The 18614-nt window shown below is 33.9% G+C and overlaps 1 protein-coding gene across 6 annotated transcripts in view; it reads right to left on the bottom strand.

Moving 5' to 3' along the window:
- The window catches only part of LOC119067793 (C-terminal-binding protein), an 84436-nt gene extending 67014 nt beyond the window's left edge, over nt 1-17422 (bottom strand). For 3 of the 6 annotated variants that reach the window (XM_037170937.1, XM_037170941.1, XM_037170943.1), the window contains exon 1: nt 17077-17420. The gene's annotated coding sequence lies outside the window, so the exon portion shown is untranslated. Of the gene's footprint in view, nt 1-14995; nt 15128-17076 lie in introns of those variants that run through there. The other 3 variants (XM_037170942.1, XM_037170940.1, XM_037170938.1) reach the window with 3 other exon arrangements.
- Nucleotides 17423-18614: the final 1192 nt, after the last annotated feature.

Below are 18614 nucleotides of genomic sequence, written 5' to 3'. Positions count from 1 at the left end.
ATTTAAGAATTCCAGTTGTCACCTTAATGCGAATGTCCATACGATTCGTAACTTTTAAGATGACAACTGTCAAGTTACGAAATCATAAATTCACGAGAATCTGCGCGCTTCTTATTTTCTTATAAATTGCGCATTCGCTTTATTATATTCCAATTTTTGTTTCAGAAAGTCCAAATTGTCTGCTATAAACGGTGGTGAAAAGATTTCTTGATTATGTATTGAACAAAAACGAGTCGTGTGGATTACGGCCCTCGCTTCGCTCTGGCCGCAAAGTCCACACTTGTTCAATTTTTTGTATACAACTACCACGAAATCACTCAAAAAAATCTTTTCGAAATAAAGTCTAGATTGTTACTCCAATACTTTCCATTTACTAACCTAAGCCTCATGAATTTCAGTCCTAGTCGATTTAAAAAAAAATTATGGAAGGCCTCGCTTTGCTCTGGCTGTAAAGCTCACGTTCGTTTAAATTTTCTTAATTATGAGAATTTTTTTAGCAATTAAATCTACTGAAACTCGGCCTTATTTGATCATGAATAAAGTATGAAACTCGTGTGATTACGGCCCTCGCTTCGCTCTGGCCGCAAAGTTCACACTCATTGATTTTTTTTTCTAGCATAGACAACAATAAATGACACATAAAAGTCTTTTCGGAATAAATAACAGATTATTACTTCAGTATTTTCCATTAACGAACTTAACCCGAGTTACTTCAGTACTTATCAAACAAAATTTTCTCGGAAAGTCGAAAATTACTCCGTATGATAAGGAGACTATTATTTAGACAGATAATCTGTTTTTTTTTTGGAAATCCGTTGAGGATTACTTAAGTTATCGTGTTATCAAGCGACAAGACAAAAATTCTTTTGGGAATATCTCGGAGATCCCCGTCCGTTATAACCCATCTTCGAACTTAACCTCAGGAATATAATTCCCAGTCGAACAAAAAAAAGTTTTTGGAAATCCATTGAAAAATTACTCAAGTTATCGTGCTATCAAGCGACAAGACAAAAATTCTTTTGCGAATATCTCAGAGATCACCCGTCCGTTACAGCCCATCTTCGAACTTAGCCTCAGCAATTTAATTCCCCGTCGATTAAAAAAAAGTTTTTAAAAATCCGTTGAAATCTACTCGAGTTATCGTGGAATCAAGCGACCAGACAAAAATTCTTTTGAGAATATCTCTAAGATCACCCGTCTGTTATAGTCCATCTTCGAACTTAACCTCAGGAATTTAATTACCCGTCGAATAAAAAAAAGGTTTTTGGAAATCCATTGAAAATTACTCGAGTTATCGTGTTATCAAGGAATGAACAAAGTGTGACAAACATTTTCTGTATTTAAGGTTTTTGGTCATACATTCATATATTTTCAATCATAGTAGTGAACATTGTGTGACAAACATTTTAGAGTGTTTATCATCCGTAAGACCCATGACTTTCAGTCAAGGGAATTAGTATAAAACAAACTGTGTTATTATGTTCACCGAATTAATGTTCAACGCTTATGTTATACAACTGAAAACCTGCGTTGCACTAACTACAGAAAAAAAAATCTGACGAAAATGCATTAATTAAATGAATTGACTATCATTGGTAATTCATATTGATTCTGATTTGATCTCTGTTTTTTTCATTTCTGTATACTGACGCTATCGGCAATCGAAATTTAGTGTTTTTCGGATGTAATTTGAAAATAATGAAATTAACTCTATTTCGCCAAATAATCGAAACGATGTACGTTGTACGTATAAATAACTAAACGGAATATCAAGTTGTTTATAACTCTTGTTTCTGTGATTTTAGTTTGAATATAAACAAAACGATGAGATTGAAATTTAAAATCAGATGCTTGAGAATTCTGAAAGCTGTTGTGGTTGCTCGACGATAACGAAAGTACTGGAAATTATTTTTAACGAGAAAAAAACTAGTTTGACATCTACAATATGACAGACGTTGGTAGCAATGTTAATAAGTGAGATTTTGCTGAACGATTTTCGCTAGTGTCACATTCTATGGGACCACCATTTTATTTTAAACACTTTTCGGCACTTGTATCGAAATGGTGACATACTTTCCGGCACTTGAATCGAAATGACTGACATTTTCGCAGTTGTATGAAAATAATTGTCAACTGTTGATTTTTGTATCGCACATCCTAAATTTCTCCTGTTCGGTCCGATCGACGTTGTGCAATGTGGTGTACAATACACTATTGGCAATACTACAATGAGACTCTTTAATTTATTAAATGTGGAACAAAAGGGAGTACGAGTCATACACGAAATTGACAGAGTCATTTAATTATTTCGCTAGTTTTTGTTAATTCAGCTGAAATTTGGGTAAACATACTGAAACCATTAACTTAATTGTAATTTCGCATTGAATTTCAAAACATTCACAATTTATATATAAATTGCAATTGCAGCCTCTACGTAATAATTAATTAATTGAAATTCGATTAGCTGTGAAACATTTTTCACAATAAAAATGGAATTTGTCACAACTGGTAAATTATATTATTAATTATCCTAGATGCGTCGATGGGATGGGAATTAATTAAAATAGCGACTAGTCGTGTCGTTGTGATGTTAATGCAGAAACGATAGAAGAGCTTAGATTAATTGCAGGTGCAAGTGAAAGTAAATCGTCGGTAGTATAAATATACTTTTCGATTCATTGAATGTTTGTATACTATGAATGCTCATTGTTCCATCGACATAATAAGATAGGGCAGATAGACAGACATTATTCAAATCCAAATCACGATTACAATTTCGACGGAAGAAAAAACAAGAATAGACCGGCTATAAGCCTAGTGAGGTCTTTTTTCTTTCTCTCAATTTTCTCACTTCTCGAGATACCAACTACCAAATACGTGAGTTATAAACAGGCAAGCAGGAAGAATAGTTTCTTCAGTCGATATTCAGCTGTTGAACAGTAAACATCGCCACCATCGTTCTATCAGTTTCGTAGTCAACTACCAATTTTGTATTCAACTACCAAACTCAACTATTCAACAACCATTTTGGTATTCAACTACCAGTTATCGAATTATCGAATTATAAATAGGCAAGCAGCCTAAATAATCTCATCAGTCGGTGTGCAGCTCTCAAACAGTTAACATCTCTACCACCTCTCTATCAGTATGGTAGTCAACTACCAGTTTGGTAGTCAACTACCAGTTTGATAGTCAACTACCAAAAATTCAAGCTTTAAATAGGCAAGCAGGCAGAATAATTTTGTCAGTTGGTGCGCAGCTCTCGAATAATAAACATCTCTGCCGAAAATTTCGTTTGGTAGTCAATTATAATATTGGCAGTCAGCTACCGACTACAAAATTTTAGAATTGTAATATTAACTGTGAGCTATCGGTTATCAGATAACAAATAATTATTATTTGCCTGATGTTGATTTGCTCATAGTGACTTTGCAATTTTGAATTTCAGCTGGCAACTACCAAAACTATCAACTACCAAAACTATCAACTACCAAAACTATCAACTACCAAAACTATCAACTACCAAAACTACCACCTACCAAATTTTCGTTTTATAAATCGGCAAGCAGGTAGAATAATTTCGTCAGTCGGTGCGTAGTTCTCGAATAGTAAACATCTCTGCCGAAAATTACGTTCGGTTGTCAGATACCAACTACCAAATTTTCGAATTGCAATGCCAACTATGAGCGATCGGTTATCAGATAACAAATAATTATTATTTGCCTGGTGTTGATTTGCTCATAGTAACATTGCAATTTTGAATCAAGGCTGTTATCGTCTCATTTTTTATTTGTGACACAGACACATGGACGGACAGACAGACAGACAGACAGACAGACGGACAGATGAAGTGTCCACAATAGGGTTTTTTTCTAAAAGAAAAAAGACCTAAAAATTGTCATAGATACGATACGATACGATATTATTTACCATAGTACGATGATAGCCATCGAACACGAAAACCACAGTTCAATACGAATAGGAAGCAACTATGTTCGGTGTGTTGTCATAAGACAACAACAACACACACAAAAAAAAACTCCATTTACATTTTCGTTCACAACTGGAATACACACCAACGAATGAAGAAAAAAAAAATGTCAATAAATCTTATCAGTTTCAAAACAGCACAATCCTATAGGATATTTATTCCCTACATAAAACACAATCATATTTTACGAACAAGTCATCCAACAAACCACTTACACACAAAGAATAACACCAGACCCAGCCCCATTCACCGAATATATATATGTTTGTAGATATATCCATACACACAATTCTCAAATATAAATGCTCCCGATATATGAAACGAAAAAGCATGGTAATGTATTTATATACACAATAAAATATAATATCTGAATTTCTGAACTGAACATCACCCGGACCCAGGGCTTTAACATCCATATCCCGGCTTGTGTACATATATTTTTATATTATATTTATCCTATCCATTCACTAGCAATAACTCTGGTATAGTACGACTCTCTCTCGTCGACCCAATCTTTCTATTCTATAAACCGTTCACCATCATACCGAAAAATCCAATAAAAGTTATGCTTTTATGATACATATATATGATGCGGAGCGCTACTATCGTGTGTACACATAAAAATGCCGAGTTAAATACGTAACATAAAATAGGAGAAAGCAAAAGGCATTCAGATGAAAATTAAAACCAAAAATAAATTGTTACTCTCTATAATGTAATATACCTCTAAACAAAACACAGGCTGGGCATTAATGAAATTGTTTATACAATGTAAAATAGGTAAGTAATCACCTCCGCAACCGTACATATACCAATTCTTATAAATAGATTTTCTATAATTTAATTCGTGAACAGAAGAGCGGGCAATTTTTTTTTAATTCATCTTCTGTTTATGAAAATGAAAAATCTAATAATTTTACGGTCAGATATGTGTGCGCGGCGGTACGGATTTTTTGTTGTTGTTGTTGTTGTTTTTGAAAATCAATTTTTAATACGGTAACATCTCTGTACAAACCGTACAATTGTATATAGAAACGAAAGAGGTACGTAAGTTGAATTGTTGATTGAGCAAAGCATTGCAGTTTGTGCTTGTATTTTATCCGATAGTCGGTTGTAAATTATTAATACAAGAGTTCATACCGGCGGAGTACATTTTATGTATTACAGAGAGATATGTTTCTTCTACTCATTTCGTTTAATGTTGCAATTGTAACCCAACCTCTATGGCGCACAGTATAATAACTATACATATCGAGTACACATACATAATACATGATATTATGGCATTTAAACATAATAGAGGTTGAAAGTAAGATAAAAAAAAAACTTTCCCAAAAAAAAAGCTAAGCTCATTCCATGTGCGGTTTCGAAATGTTTGTTTAAAACGTGCACAAAGTACGATATATTTTTTTTTTGTTGAACATGCGCTCACCTCGTTTTATTAATGGCTTTTCAAACTATAATTCTTTTCACTGTTTTTTTTCCTTCCTCTTCTTTCTTTCGATATATTATAACATTGATCACTTTTCGGTATAAATGTTATGTCGGGTATAATTGAATATTTAAAATGTAATATCGCACACAAAACGCAAATGGAAAATGATCACCAAAAAACTTTTGTTTGAGCCAGAATTTATAAATCTTGATTCATATTTTTCAGACTTATCGCTTCGATTTGACTTCTTAGCCCCGTACGAAGTACAAAGGGGCTTATAGGATTACGATGCCGTGTGTAATTGATTGGAATTCGAAGCAGACGGTAAGGGCAAAGTGTTTGCCTATGTTCATAAATGACGAATCTGCAATAAAAATTTTGTCTGTCCGTCTGTCCGTCTGTCACGTCGATATCTTGAGTAAATCAAATCCAATTTCAAAAAAAAAAAATTCCCTGAAAGATAGTCGAAATAGTGAGGCTAAGTTCGAAGATGGGCATATTCGGGTCGACCCTTCGTGAGTTAGGGCCACCTAAGTGATTTAAGGTCTTTTGGTGATATTTATGGCAAAATAAACGATGGAAATGTAAATGATCGGTAAATGACACGGCAAATGATAGATATTGTCAATACCAATCCAGGAAAAAAAAGTTTTTTAAAATCGGGTGAGTGGACCGTGAGTTAGGGCCTTAGAAGTGAAATGCTACTAGGGCCCTACGTGTATTTTACATAGAACTCGAGTAAATTTCATTCGTTTTTCGTAATTTTTGTTTGATTTGGAAGGTAATCGAATGCCGAATAGAATGTTGTTGAAAAAAAAATTAAATTTGGGTCCTTGGACTAAGGCCGCTACTAGGGCCCTATGTGTATTTTACATATAGCTCGAGCAAATTTCATCCGTTTTTCGTAATTTTTGTTTCATTTGGAAGGTAATCAAAGGCCGAATAGAATGTTGTTGAAAAAAAAATTAAATTTAGGTCCTTGGACTAAGGCCACTACTAGGGCCCTATGTGTATTTTACATATAACTCGAGCAAATTTCATCCGTTTTTCGTAATTTTTGTTTCATTTGGAAGGTAATCAAAGGCCGAATAGAATTTAGTTGAAAAAAAATTTAAATTTGGGTCCTCGGACTGAGGCCGATACTAGGCCCTTCAAAAAAATAAAATTTTAGGGCTATTTAAAATTTTTGTTTCATTTGAAAGGAACGTCGTACGGGGCTTCGTAATTGCGCTATGCGCAATTTGTAAGATGTACACATTACATAATAATTTTACTTTAACTACATTAACCGGCGCAATAGGCTTACGGTCAAAGTAGGGTGACAGACGCACTAGGGTCACGTACGCAATAGATATACGGGTTTGTACGGGGCTCAGTCGCAGCAAACGCTCCGACTGTTCTGATGGCTCGTTTTTTTTTGGCAAACTTATCGAAAATGTCGAGACGATTTGCGAAATAGTTTTTCGGTGATTTTAAAATGTTTATGTAACTATGGGTGCTGAGCAATGGAAAAATATTGAATTTTCCATTATTACATTTTACTTATGATAATAAATGTATGTGAGCCGGGTATCGTTTCTTTTTTTTTGCCTATAAACACAAAAATTTTACCATAAACAATTTTCATATCAGTTCGCTTTTCGAATCAGCATTTCGTATTGGATTTATACAGATTGGGATGTATTGTGTATTGTGTATATATTGCAACCGACACAATCGGTATGAAATTCAAAACGGTCGGTATAGACGGGAAAAATTTATTTGCATCTGGGTTTCGTTAACCTAATCCATAATATAGCAATATCTCTTCTCCATGTTAATTCAATACGATCACAAATAAATCTTTAGACTCCTCTTATCATTTACACATAATGCCATTAAAAATGCAAATGTATTCAAATTTTCGGCTTTCGTATGAATTTATCCCCGGTGCTATACGATCTCGAATATCAAGCACAATTCTTGATTCACAATGAATATGGTGTGCACCCCGAACAACTATTATATGTTTCGTTGCATACACTTTTATCAAATATTTTATAAATATGAAACTGTAATATACGTACGCGGGTACCGGAGAGAGATAGAGAGAGAGAGAGAGAGTAGAGAGCTACAACTTCTTTTGAAGCTTAGTATAAACAAAATTGTGTAAGTCGAAAATACACTCGTACTCGTACCAACTTTCGAGAGCTCGAGTAGTATTTCTTTTTGCCTGAAATTTATATATATGACAACGATCAAGATAATCATATTTTCATGCATAAAAACTCAGTGAAGTTAAACTATGGAGAAACTTTCATGAAAATGAAATGAACAAATTTCTTTACAGATAATAAACATAGAACATATTTTCATAATCGTATGTATAGTCTCCGAAATGAAATTGAGAAAAAAAAAACAAACACACACAACGACGAAGCGAAGTTTGTTATGATGTATGTGAACAGTGAACATATACTAAGCATTTTTGTGAAATTAGAAGTGATGTCGAGTGATGTATAACTTTAACTAGTTGAGAGAATGAAAGAAGAAAAAAAAAACTCAACGAGCGAAAATATTCGCTGAAGTTACACAAATTTGAAAATCATGTTGAAAAAGTTGCTAATTACTTCATGCCTGAATATTTAATGTTCAAATCGGAAAATGTTTTCTGTGTGTGTTTTATTTTTATGTGTTTGCGCACACATCAACATAATGTTGTTGGTTGGTTTTTTTTTTATTAATGGAATTTTATGTGATTTTCAGAGGTTGTTTAATTGTTTTGCATTAAAAAGGTAGTAATCACCCCAGTCAACACAAGTCCATTTTTTAAATGTGGTGCTCCCTAGTATGTACGTAAAACTTTGCGCTCTATTTTTTGGACATTAAATGAGGACCTAATGTATATTAGAATTTGTGCAACGTTTGGTGTGATTTGGTTGTACATCTAATGTACAAATTACCAATTGCCAAGTATGTGCTTCGGTATGTGTAAATGTTATGTTCGAGGCTATGTTTGTGCTTCGGTGAGTGTACATATTATGTACAAATTACCGAGTACAATATTTGTGCTACATCTAATGTACAAAATGTCGACTATAACTTTAGAACGTCGAAAAATTCACACCAAATGTACGAGTTTCCACGATTTTCTTCTAGTTTTTTAAAGTATTCAACTGAATGTTAGTTTTTTTTTTTAAATAAAAAATCTTTGACCCAAGCTCATGAGCCAAGCGCGTTACCAACTCTGCCACGGAGAGATGTATGTAGAATCGTTTTAATTATAATATAAGTTAAATGTTAGCTGAGCATTATTTGTACATTTTATGTACCTTCCTCATAGAAGAATATTTGAATGGTTTCTGGTTTCTTTTTACAAGACCTGTTCAAGAGTTTTAACAATATATGCCGAAAAGTACATAAAATGTGCATAAAAAATGTTCAAATGATGCTTCTCTAGATATAGACTATTCACACTATGACCATCTTTCATACAAGTCTTAGTGGTCTAGTTCGTAACGAGTTTGGCTCATAACCCAGAGGTTCGTGGTTCAAATCCCGATAGAGTCAAGGTAAATTTTTCTATAAAAAAAGTGATGGTTATAGTTCTCTAATTTCAGCACACACACAAGATCACTTCGAAAAACTTGGTGAAAATCGTGAAAACTCAGGAAAATTCTGTCACAAAAAATGTACAAGAACTGGCAAAAAATAAAAACAAATTAGAAGAAAAATTATTTTTAAGAATTTAGTTGATTTATCGTTGTCCATTAAATGTACATTTAGTGTCCATTTAATGTACAATAAGTGTGGATCAGTTTCAGGACCAGTTAAGGTGTAGATTACTGGACCACATCAATTGAACATTTAATGTACATTCGGTGTACATTTAGTGTGACGAATCTGCACTGAAAAAATGTGAAAAACGTCCCGCTAGTGTCAAAAAAAATAAGCCATGTTCGAAAGTCAAAGCACATTCGGTGCAATTTATAATGGTAATTCATGTACATTTCGTGGGACAAATTGTTAACTGGGCACAGAAAAGAGACTACACATATTTTATGAAGGCAAGCAAATTATAAAAAATGGTTCTATCGTTGCGCTGTGCGGACAGCAAACATCAATGAAAACTGACTTATAATATATGCGAACTCTCTCGGTATAATAATAAAATTGTCAAAGAACCGATCAACTCTTTCTGGTGCAATTAATTAGAAAATCAAATCATCCAATAAAACTCGTAAACTCATCAACACGAAAACGCATAAATAATTTTGCTTTTTTTTCGTGTGCCTACTTCGTTTTTCTTTCTTTCTCGCTTATGGCGAATTCTATATACCAATCGACAAAATGTGGTTACGGCAATAACACTCTCTAAAATCGAAATGGAGTATACCGATGTACCATTTTGAGAGAATTTTGATTTTTACAAGTTCATTTTACATATCAGCACCGTATGTTGTAGCGTTTAAATTAAATTAATTATGCTCTGCCATACCGTACCATCTCGATGCGATGGTTTTAATTCGCCAATATTCGCAATTTCAATAAGGCTTTCGTAATTTAACTTGAATTAAATTAATGTTTTCTGCAAAATAAATTAATTTAGATTATCTAATTAATAATCTGATAATTTTTCGATAGGTGGTGTCCAGCCGAAATTAAAATTCAAAATAAATAAAGTGATTCGAACTGAACCGATTGTAGCGTCTGGTAACATGGTTCACAATCTCATTTCCATGTTTATCACACCGTTCAGTTATAAAACGATAAAGAATTTATGTTTTCTGTTCGAAAAAAAAACGAAAAAAAAAAAAAAATTATAATCACGATAACGAGGCCACGCAAAAATGTATATATAAATATGTTCAGTTCAATAATTCCCCGCCACCATGTGAATTTGCTCGTAATATTCGTTATTTTTCTTTGCACAATATAAATGGTGTATGTTTGAACATTGAACGATTTCCTTTCAGCCACAATAATAAAATGAAATTAAATGAAAAAAAAAAAACCAACCAACCAGCCAACCAACAACAACAAATATACATTCAACAGAAAATTTGTCAAGAAAAAAAAAGTGGCATATGAAGACGCATTGACCTTATGCGAAATAGGACAAAGAAAAATTTATAAAAATAATTCTTTGTGCGCAAAATGATTTTGATTATTTGAAAATTTATTGTTGTTGGATTTTTATCAAAAAGCCAACCAGGTATACACACACTCACTCATTCATACACATTGTTTGGTTGAAATGCTATTATTAATTTCGCTTATCTTCTGATTCAACGCTTACTCATATTATTCGCTAAATAATCGTAATCACATTTAATATTACCAGCAGCACCGAGCATAAACATTCTGACATTCCATCAACAATATATTTTCAGTCTTAATGGGAAGACTTATAACTTTTATGAAGTGGCACGAAAGAGAGGGAAAACATTTCTGTACGAAACGTTGTCTGTATCTTTCGATATGATGGCAAATATTATAATTTAATGAAATATTATAAAGTAATCTTGAACATGTGGCAGGCAGGTAAAAATTGATTGTCAAAAAATTTATAGTTTGCCACTCTGGTGAAACAGATGAGCTGCACAATGATTTATGGTAATAATGTTTCGATATGCCTCTTTTTCCGGCTATATATTTATTAACTCTCCACCAGCGGTTGTATTAAATTTGAATATTAACAGTGGTTGGCGATGCGAAAATGGATTTTTTTTTTTATTTATTTTGATTGGACAGATTCCACATAAGTTTACATCCCCGGTTCGGGACAAACTAAATTGTCGGCATTTTCGTCAGTGCATTGACCTCGGTTGCACTTCTGATCAGTAACCAAAGAGTATATTATAATTAAGGCTCGGAACGGGTTCGGGTTGACCTGATCAGTTCAGATTATGACCCGAACCGGTCTTAGACCCGAACCGGAACTAAGACTTCGGGTTCAACCCGAACTTGACCCGAACCTAAATTTTCGATTTCGGGTTCCAACCGAACCCGACCCGAACCCGAAGTTATTCAACCCGTACTTGACCCGAACCCGAATTTCCATTTCGGGTTTGACCCGAACCTGATCTGAACCCGAAATTTTCAAATAGATCAGGTCCGGTTCGGGTGACCCGAAAATTTTACACTAAAAAATGCCAAAAATTTCGGGTTAACCCGAACCGGACCTGATTTATTTGAAGATCTCGGGTTCAGGTCAGGTTCGGGTCAAACCCGAAATGGAAATTCGGGTTCGGGTCAAGTACGGGTTGAATAACTTCGGGTTCGGGTCGGGTTCGGTTGGAACCCGAAATCGAAAATTTAGGTTCGGGTCAAGTTCGGGTTGAACCCGAAGTCTTAGTTCCGGTTCGGGTCAAGATCAGGTTCGGGTTCCGGTCTGACCGAACCCGACCCGTTCCGAGCCTTAATTATAATTATACCTAGAGAGGAAATGTCGAACAAAATTACGTAAAATACGTGGTCCCAACATGAAATACGAAATGTTTATTGGTATGTGTGTTTGCCCTCTTAATATTAGGAGGGCAAATTGAACTATCAAAAGCGAAATAGTGTCAGCGTATACACCTGTATTGGTGTAAAAGTATACGAAATGTGTATCTTAACATCTTATACAAACTGATGTTGGGACCACATTTCGCGTCGTACAAATTTTTTGTACAAAGTCAACCAAATTTTTGTTTAAGGAATCATAAAACTTACTGACATATTTCCGGCCAAGACTTTCTTTAAATCGATTTTTCACCATGAAGCCATGCTGGCTCTTTTTAGTCAAATGGAGAGAAATGTAGCCCACAACCAGATCTACATTTTTCTCCATTTGGCCAAAAATGAGCCATCAAGGCTTCATGGTGAAAAATGGATTTAAAGATTGCCTTGGCCGGAAATGTGTCAGTAAGTTTTATGATTCAGCTGTTTCACCAGCTGATCTACAGACACAATACTTAATACGTGTTTATTATTCGGGTGTAATGGTCCAAGCACACATGACAGTGGTAAAATTGTCATCCTAGCGTTTGTATAAATGGACCAGGTGGTAAAACAGTTGAAGCAAACAAGTTCGATTGACATTCACTGTAAATAAATTTGAAACGTTCACTGGTATGGCGCATTTTATTGGCAGTACCTTCTGCTAAAGCCGATAAAATTAGAAAACGTAACCGCATTCAAAGTCGTTCGAGTTAAAATCAGAGCTTGGCGGCGCAGCTACTTAAACTATTCGACTAAAACTATTGTTTACAACCGAAAAGTGATAAAAATGTATTGAATTTGAGTCATTTGAATGTTGTACTGTTGTACATATTGCCTGACAATGGGGGAAAAACCTTTCAATAAATAAAAAATTGATAAAACTTATATCTTTGACGCATAAATGTTTATTTCATAGCACAAACAGTGGAATGTATAAATTGTGATTGTGTAGTTGATGTTAATGTAACTTTCTTTTTACACTTTGGAATACATAAATATTCTCGAATAGTAAATATTGTCACAACTGCAGTCACATTTGAACTTTAGACATTTTTCCCTCCACAACCAGACCTTTTTCTTTGCTTCTCCTTCATAACATATTCTTTCTTCAATACAAAAAAACGTCTGACTCTATCAGGTAAACTGTTCGTTTTTGTCAAACTGGCAATAACTTGTTATTTACATACTAACAATAGAATTCGTCAAGTCAAAGAATATATGAAAAATTGAGCCATTCGATTTCATAAATGTGTTCAATTTTATCGAATTTTTTCACGGCCGATCGTATACAAAAAACCAACGGTTTTTGTTTTCGTTTTGTTACAATCAGCACACACTGAACGCAACAGAACATTCGTATGGGTGTTGTGTATATTTATAATAACTGTATACGATTTTAGCCGCCATTGGGTATGGGACACGATAGGAAAATGTTAAGGAGTCGGTAAGAGAGGAAGAAAAAAAAAAGTTACACGAATCAATGTGCATTAAGCACTTCTTACTACTTGTTAAAAAAAAAAAAAAAAAAAAAAAAAAAATTAAGAATTATGCATAGCAAGAACGTGTATAAATATACGTACAACCAGAGACGCCAGCGTTAATTCTCTTTTCTCTTTATTTATTGATATGCTTCGTTCTGTCTGTTGGCCACTTGAAAGTTACGTTTCTTTCATTTTATATTGAACAACAACAAAAACTAAAAATGCTTCCCATCTACATGAAACTGTGTATGCACTGTGATCTAACCAATATTACAGTCAATAATTTTTGATCTCTTGATGCCCCATACACACAGTCCATATATGCATATGAACCATGGGATGTTAAAATGTCTTGATCTTCGTATATTTAATGTGCAACACTTAATGTACGCTTTCGAAAATGTAATAAAAAAGGATATTTACTCGAAAGAGCGTAGGATTCGTTTTTTTTTTTCTTCTTCTTTTTTTGCATGAAGTACGGTGGTGTACGAAAAACTACCAGATAATATTGAGAAGACACACGGATGTACTAAAACGGTCGACGACGGTGTGTGTTCATCAATAAAAAAAAAATGAAAATGCAAAGAAGGTGTGCAGCGTCAATGGATGTAAACGCATTACTAGAACAAAATCAGTGTTTTTGATCGAGGAATGGATGAGTCCACAAACGAGTTTAAAAAAATGGCGTTCATAAAAGACGTCGACTTTTTTAGGGAAACGTAGGGACGTTCAATAAAAGTTCCTTCAATGCAATAAACAGTGGGAAAACATGGACTTAGGACCTCCTCCATTATTTTTTGAAAAACTAGACAGAAAAACGAAGCGCTTTTTAGTCGGCAAAAGAATTTTTGTTTTACAGCTCTGAAGACAGAAGTACTACACATCTTATAGGTTTTCAATTTTGGCGGTAAAGTGTGTGGTTAAGCACAAAAAGTCAACGGTCTGTGTATAGGATGAATGAGTCCGATTTCGGATATAGGTCTACTGACAACCCATTTAACTATTGCATTATGTTTAGTAGGTACAATTTCAGTTCGAGTATCAATTAATTTCAACAGTCATTACCGGTGCCCCTAACACCGAAACGGAACAAATGGCTCGGATATAATGGAATATAACGGCAATTAGTTATATTCGCTCTTTATACATCTATCTGCAAGTAATAGATTTTTCACTAATTTATTCGCAATTAAAATGTTGAGTCAATCCTTCTGCAAACTTTCCAGTATAATTAACCCACATTCAGGTACTAATTATATGATGATGATGATATGCCGTCTTTCTATCTAACTTGATAAATGCCAATGATAATAAAAATTCTAATTCGGAATTAAATGCACATTTTAAACACCACTGTGCGTCCGTCTCTCAACGTCGGATATCATAATTACATATTTACAAACGATCTGCACAAAATTAAAAAAAAACAAGCAACAACAACCAAACACCACCAGCATACATCTGCTAACCGGTCATAAAAGACACGAATTCGCTTCGTTGGTTTTTTGTTCTTTCAACAAAATTTTAATAAAAGAAGAAGAAGAAGAAAAAACTCCGAGACTCTACTTGCAATTCAAATATATCGAAATTCTATTTAATAAAATTGACACAAAAATTACTTACAGGTGCTAATTCAAAACCTTAACGTTTGTTGCTGGTTGTTGTTGGTATACGAAATATACGCGCAAGACACACAAAAAAAAAAAATTGGTATAATCCAAAATCCACTTAGACGTTGTCTGTCGTATACGTATAGTTCTATATCTGGTAGTATATATCTCGTCTTGGAATATATTGTATAATTTTATCATACGTGAAGCATTAAATTGTTAAATAGTAGCGTAGTCTAATTCATTCTGGATAGTTTGAATTTTTCATTCTGGATAGTAAGTGTGGAAATTATGTACACGGATAATAATGGTTAAATATGCGAGAAGCACACAGTGACAACAACCGTTTTGGATTTCGTTCGGACCGTTTCATAAAAAAACAACCACAAAACAAGGTATATATCGTCGTACGAACAACAAAAAAATATCATTCGTCACAAATAAATTTCCAATTTCAAGGTAATATTAATAAGCAATGAGAACAACGTCGACCACATAATTATCAATATATTGTAATTTTTGAAACATTTTTTTTTTTTCGTTTCTTTCGTTGTTTGTTGGAAAAATTTGTTGTTGTTGTTGGATTTGTTGGTCGGATTTTATAATATTTTGTGAAGCACTTTTTTGTTTCTGGCTGGTCGTTTTATTTTTTTTTTTGATACTCGGGTAAAAATTCACAGTTATATGTATTACACAAACAACACACCGGAATATATGCTGGTTTTTTTGTTGTTGCTGCTGTTGTTGTTACAAAACCATCACACCATTCAATAATTTATCGTTTTATTATATTTTTACGGTTTATGTTTGCGTATGAGAGATAACCCGGGTCGGTAAAATTAATAATTAAATAATTGTTCAACCAAAAAACATTATTATTTTTTCTCGCTTTTCTTTTCTTTTTTCCGTACTTAGTATATTTAACAAAAAGTCAAAATTAACAAAAAAAAAATTGTCTTCACATTTTGTTGTACAATGTTGAACAACCGATTGTAATTTACCAACGAGTAGAAGTATTAATAAAAAAAAGTGAAAGTTAAAATTCGATTTTTTTTTTCTTTCTTTAACACAATTTTCTCATTATATTTCATTCGAATGGTTTTTTAAGCACTTCCCAACAACAAAACGGTCCGAAGACAAAACGGCATATAAGACATATTTCGAGACACAATGTATAATAAAATTAAATAATAAAAAGAAAAATAAATAATTTTTTTTTTGTTCCGTTCCTTCGTTTCGTCTAACAGTCTCTCTGGTTAATATATATATCTATATAAAATAATATTAATAAACGAAACACACACCGACACTCTGTTACACACACCGCACTCATTCAATGTTTTGTTGCGACTTGTTTGGCAAATTAACGAAATGGTACTTCATTTTTCAGTTTCTCTGGTGAGTGTGGAAATTATGTAGCGATAACGGAAGGGGGTACACGGATAATAATGGTGAAATATGTTTTGTTTGAGAAAATGCCATTAAATATGGAACCGGTGCTGCGCTGCGCATAAAATATATAAACACCGTATCGAGTTTTTTTTTCCTCTGGTATCTCATCATTATATTAAAACTTGAGCAGAAAAACAATATTCACACATAACCCGAGTGGAGGATTGTATACTTTTGGTGTTTCGGTTTTGTATGATTTTTTATTTTTTATTTTTTTGGATGGGATATAAACAGGAAAAATCATAGGTCCACTACATAATTTCATTTACGCACAGTCACAATTAAATTTTTTTTTTTTTAGAAAATATTTTCTTTTCAATGGTCGCTTCACCTTTTCACTTTATAAAAAACAAATTGAAGAAAAATTTGTGTGTTTGGTAATACAACTAAATTGGGAAACAGATTGTTGACCGATCACAGCGAATTCGGAATGTAATAAAATTTAAACTGGCAAGCTATATAGAATCGTACAGCAGAAAGAAGAAAAAAAAAACACTCATGCAAGAAAGCAAGCGCGGGAATAACACATAATATTTGCCGGCGCCGCCACTGTCAATTTGACAAAAATGAGCTTAGCAGACCAAAATTAGTCGGAAATTTACGGATATTACAACAAAATCAACGGATGAAACATAAACTTACCAACAATTTCAAAAGAAGTCGAGTAGTTCAGGGCAAGTTAACCATCAAAAACGATATTATATTGTGGAATATCTATGCAAATCCACGCGCTTTTGTGGTGTATCGCTCACCTTTGAGATGTCGGTAGGTTGACGGAGAACGAACAGTTTTTCAACGATTTTTACTGCCAAAAACCACTCACAAACGATGAACAAATCGAAAGAAACACTGGACACTGATTTTTTAACAATGCACATAAGCCGTCGAACAGTAAAATTAGGAAATTCACGGGAAATCTATTTCACGGAAAATCAACGCGTCCTTTATTTCAACGCTCGGTAAAAATGGTTCCCGATGTCGATGTGGATCGGTATGTGGTATGCTAATGGTAATAATAGACATCTTGCATCGGTATTGCTAATGGTAATATGAACATAAAACGCTCTCTCTATCTCTATATGCCAAACATGTTTCAAATTTTATTATGGCGGGAAATGTTAACAAACAATTACAATTTTCATTTGCGTAATTTGCGTCTTCATCATTTTCATAGCCATCTTAAGTCTTTATTTCCACTTACGAAAACAGCACTCTGTTTTCTATCCGTTTACTCTTTAAACAATAGAATAGATGCGTGGCTAAACGAAGTCAAAACGGAATGGTTTTTTTATAAGTGGAAATCAAGACTAAAGTTGGTTAAAGAAGGAGAAGAATAAGCGCTCGTGTGTTTTTTGGCTGGCATCATCTCATTCGCTCCAAAGCGAATCGCTTCAACAGCAACTAATCATTGGGTGAAGTCGGGCGATCGTCTTCTTTCATACATACATACAGTTTAAGTGAGAATGCACCTATTAGATTCGTATCTTCCACACTCTCATTCGGTTTGTCCCATACAGCACAACATCCTTCCCGCACTGGAAATGATGTTCTTTATGAGGTCACGACGAGTCATTGCCATACAGACGCGCAATCGTTCGATGCAAGTGACACCTTTTTTTTAAATAGTTGACTATGACTTGTTTGTGTTTCACAAAATATTGCTCCTATCACAAAACAGATGGCCCAGGTTTCTAAGCGATTTTGTGATTTTAAAGAAAGAGAGATGGCGTTTATAGCGAACTTTCGTGCTACTGCACATCTGATTCGGTTACATATGGCATTACCTCCGCCCATATATTTACCTTGGCCTTGGGGTACTTGTCAAAAATATTTCTTTCTTTTTTTCATCATAATACTCTATACTATACTTTGGGTAAAACACAAATTTTGACAATTTAGACATGTTCTGTTACACACACTTATTATATGAAAAGAAAACTTAAAGAAAAAATAAATATTTTTTTCAAGTTGACATTTCACACAATCTGTAATGAGTGTGTTTAACAAAACCTGTCTAAATTTTCAAAATTTGTGTTTCACCGCCTTCGTGATCAACCCAGAAGTGTCTTAACCTGTTCTTTCAGAACCTTGGTTGGCCCGGCAATTTCGTTGTCGTATCATCGGTATTATAGGTATCAAATGAATAGGTCTGTTCCAAGGCCATACGAATGGGTTGTGAT

Source organism: Bradysia coprophila (assembly GCF_014529535.1).
Source record: "Bradysia coprophila strain Holo2 chromosome X unlocalized genomic scaffold, BU_Bcop_v1 contig_128, whole genome shotgun sequence".
Lineage (NCBI taxonomy): Eukaryota > Metazoa > Arthropoda > Insecta > Diptera > Sciaridae > Bradysia > Bradysia coprophila.
The sequence above is the reverse complement of the archived record's forward strand: the minus strand, read 5'-3'. Positions and strand labels throughout refer to the sequence as shown.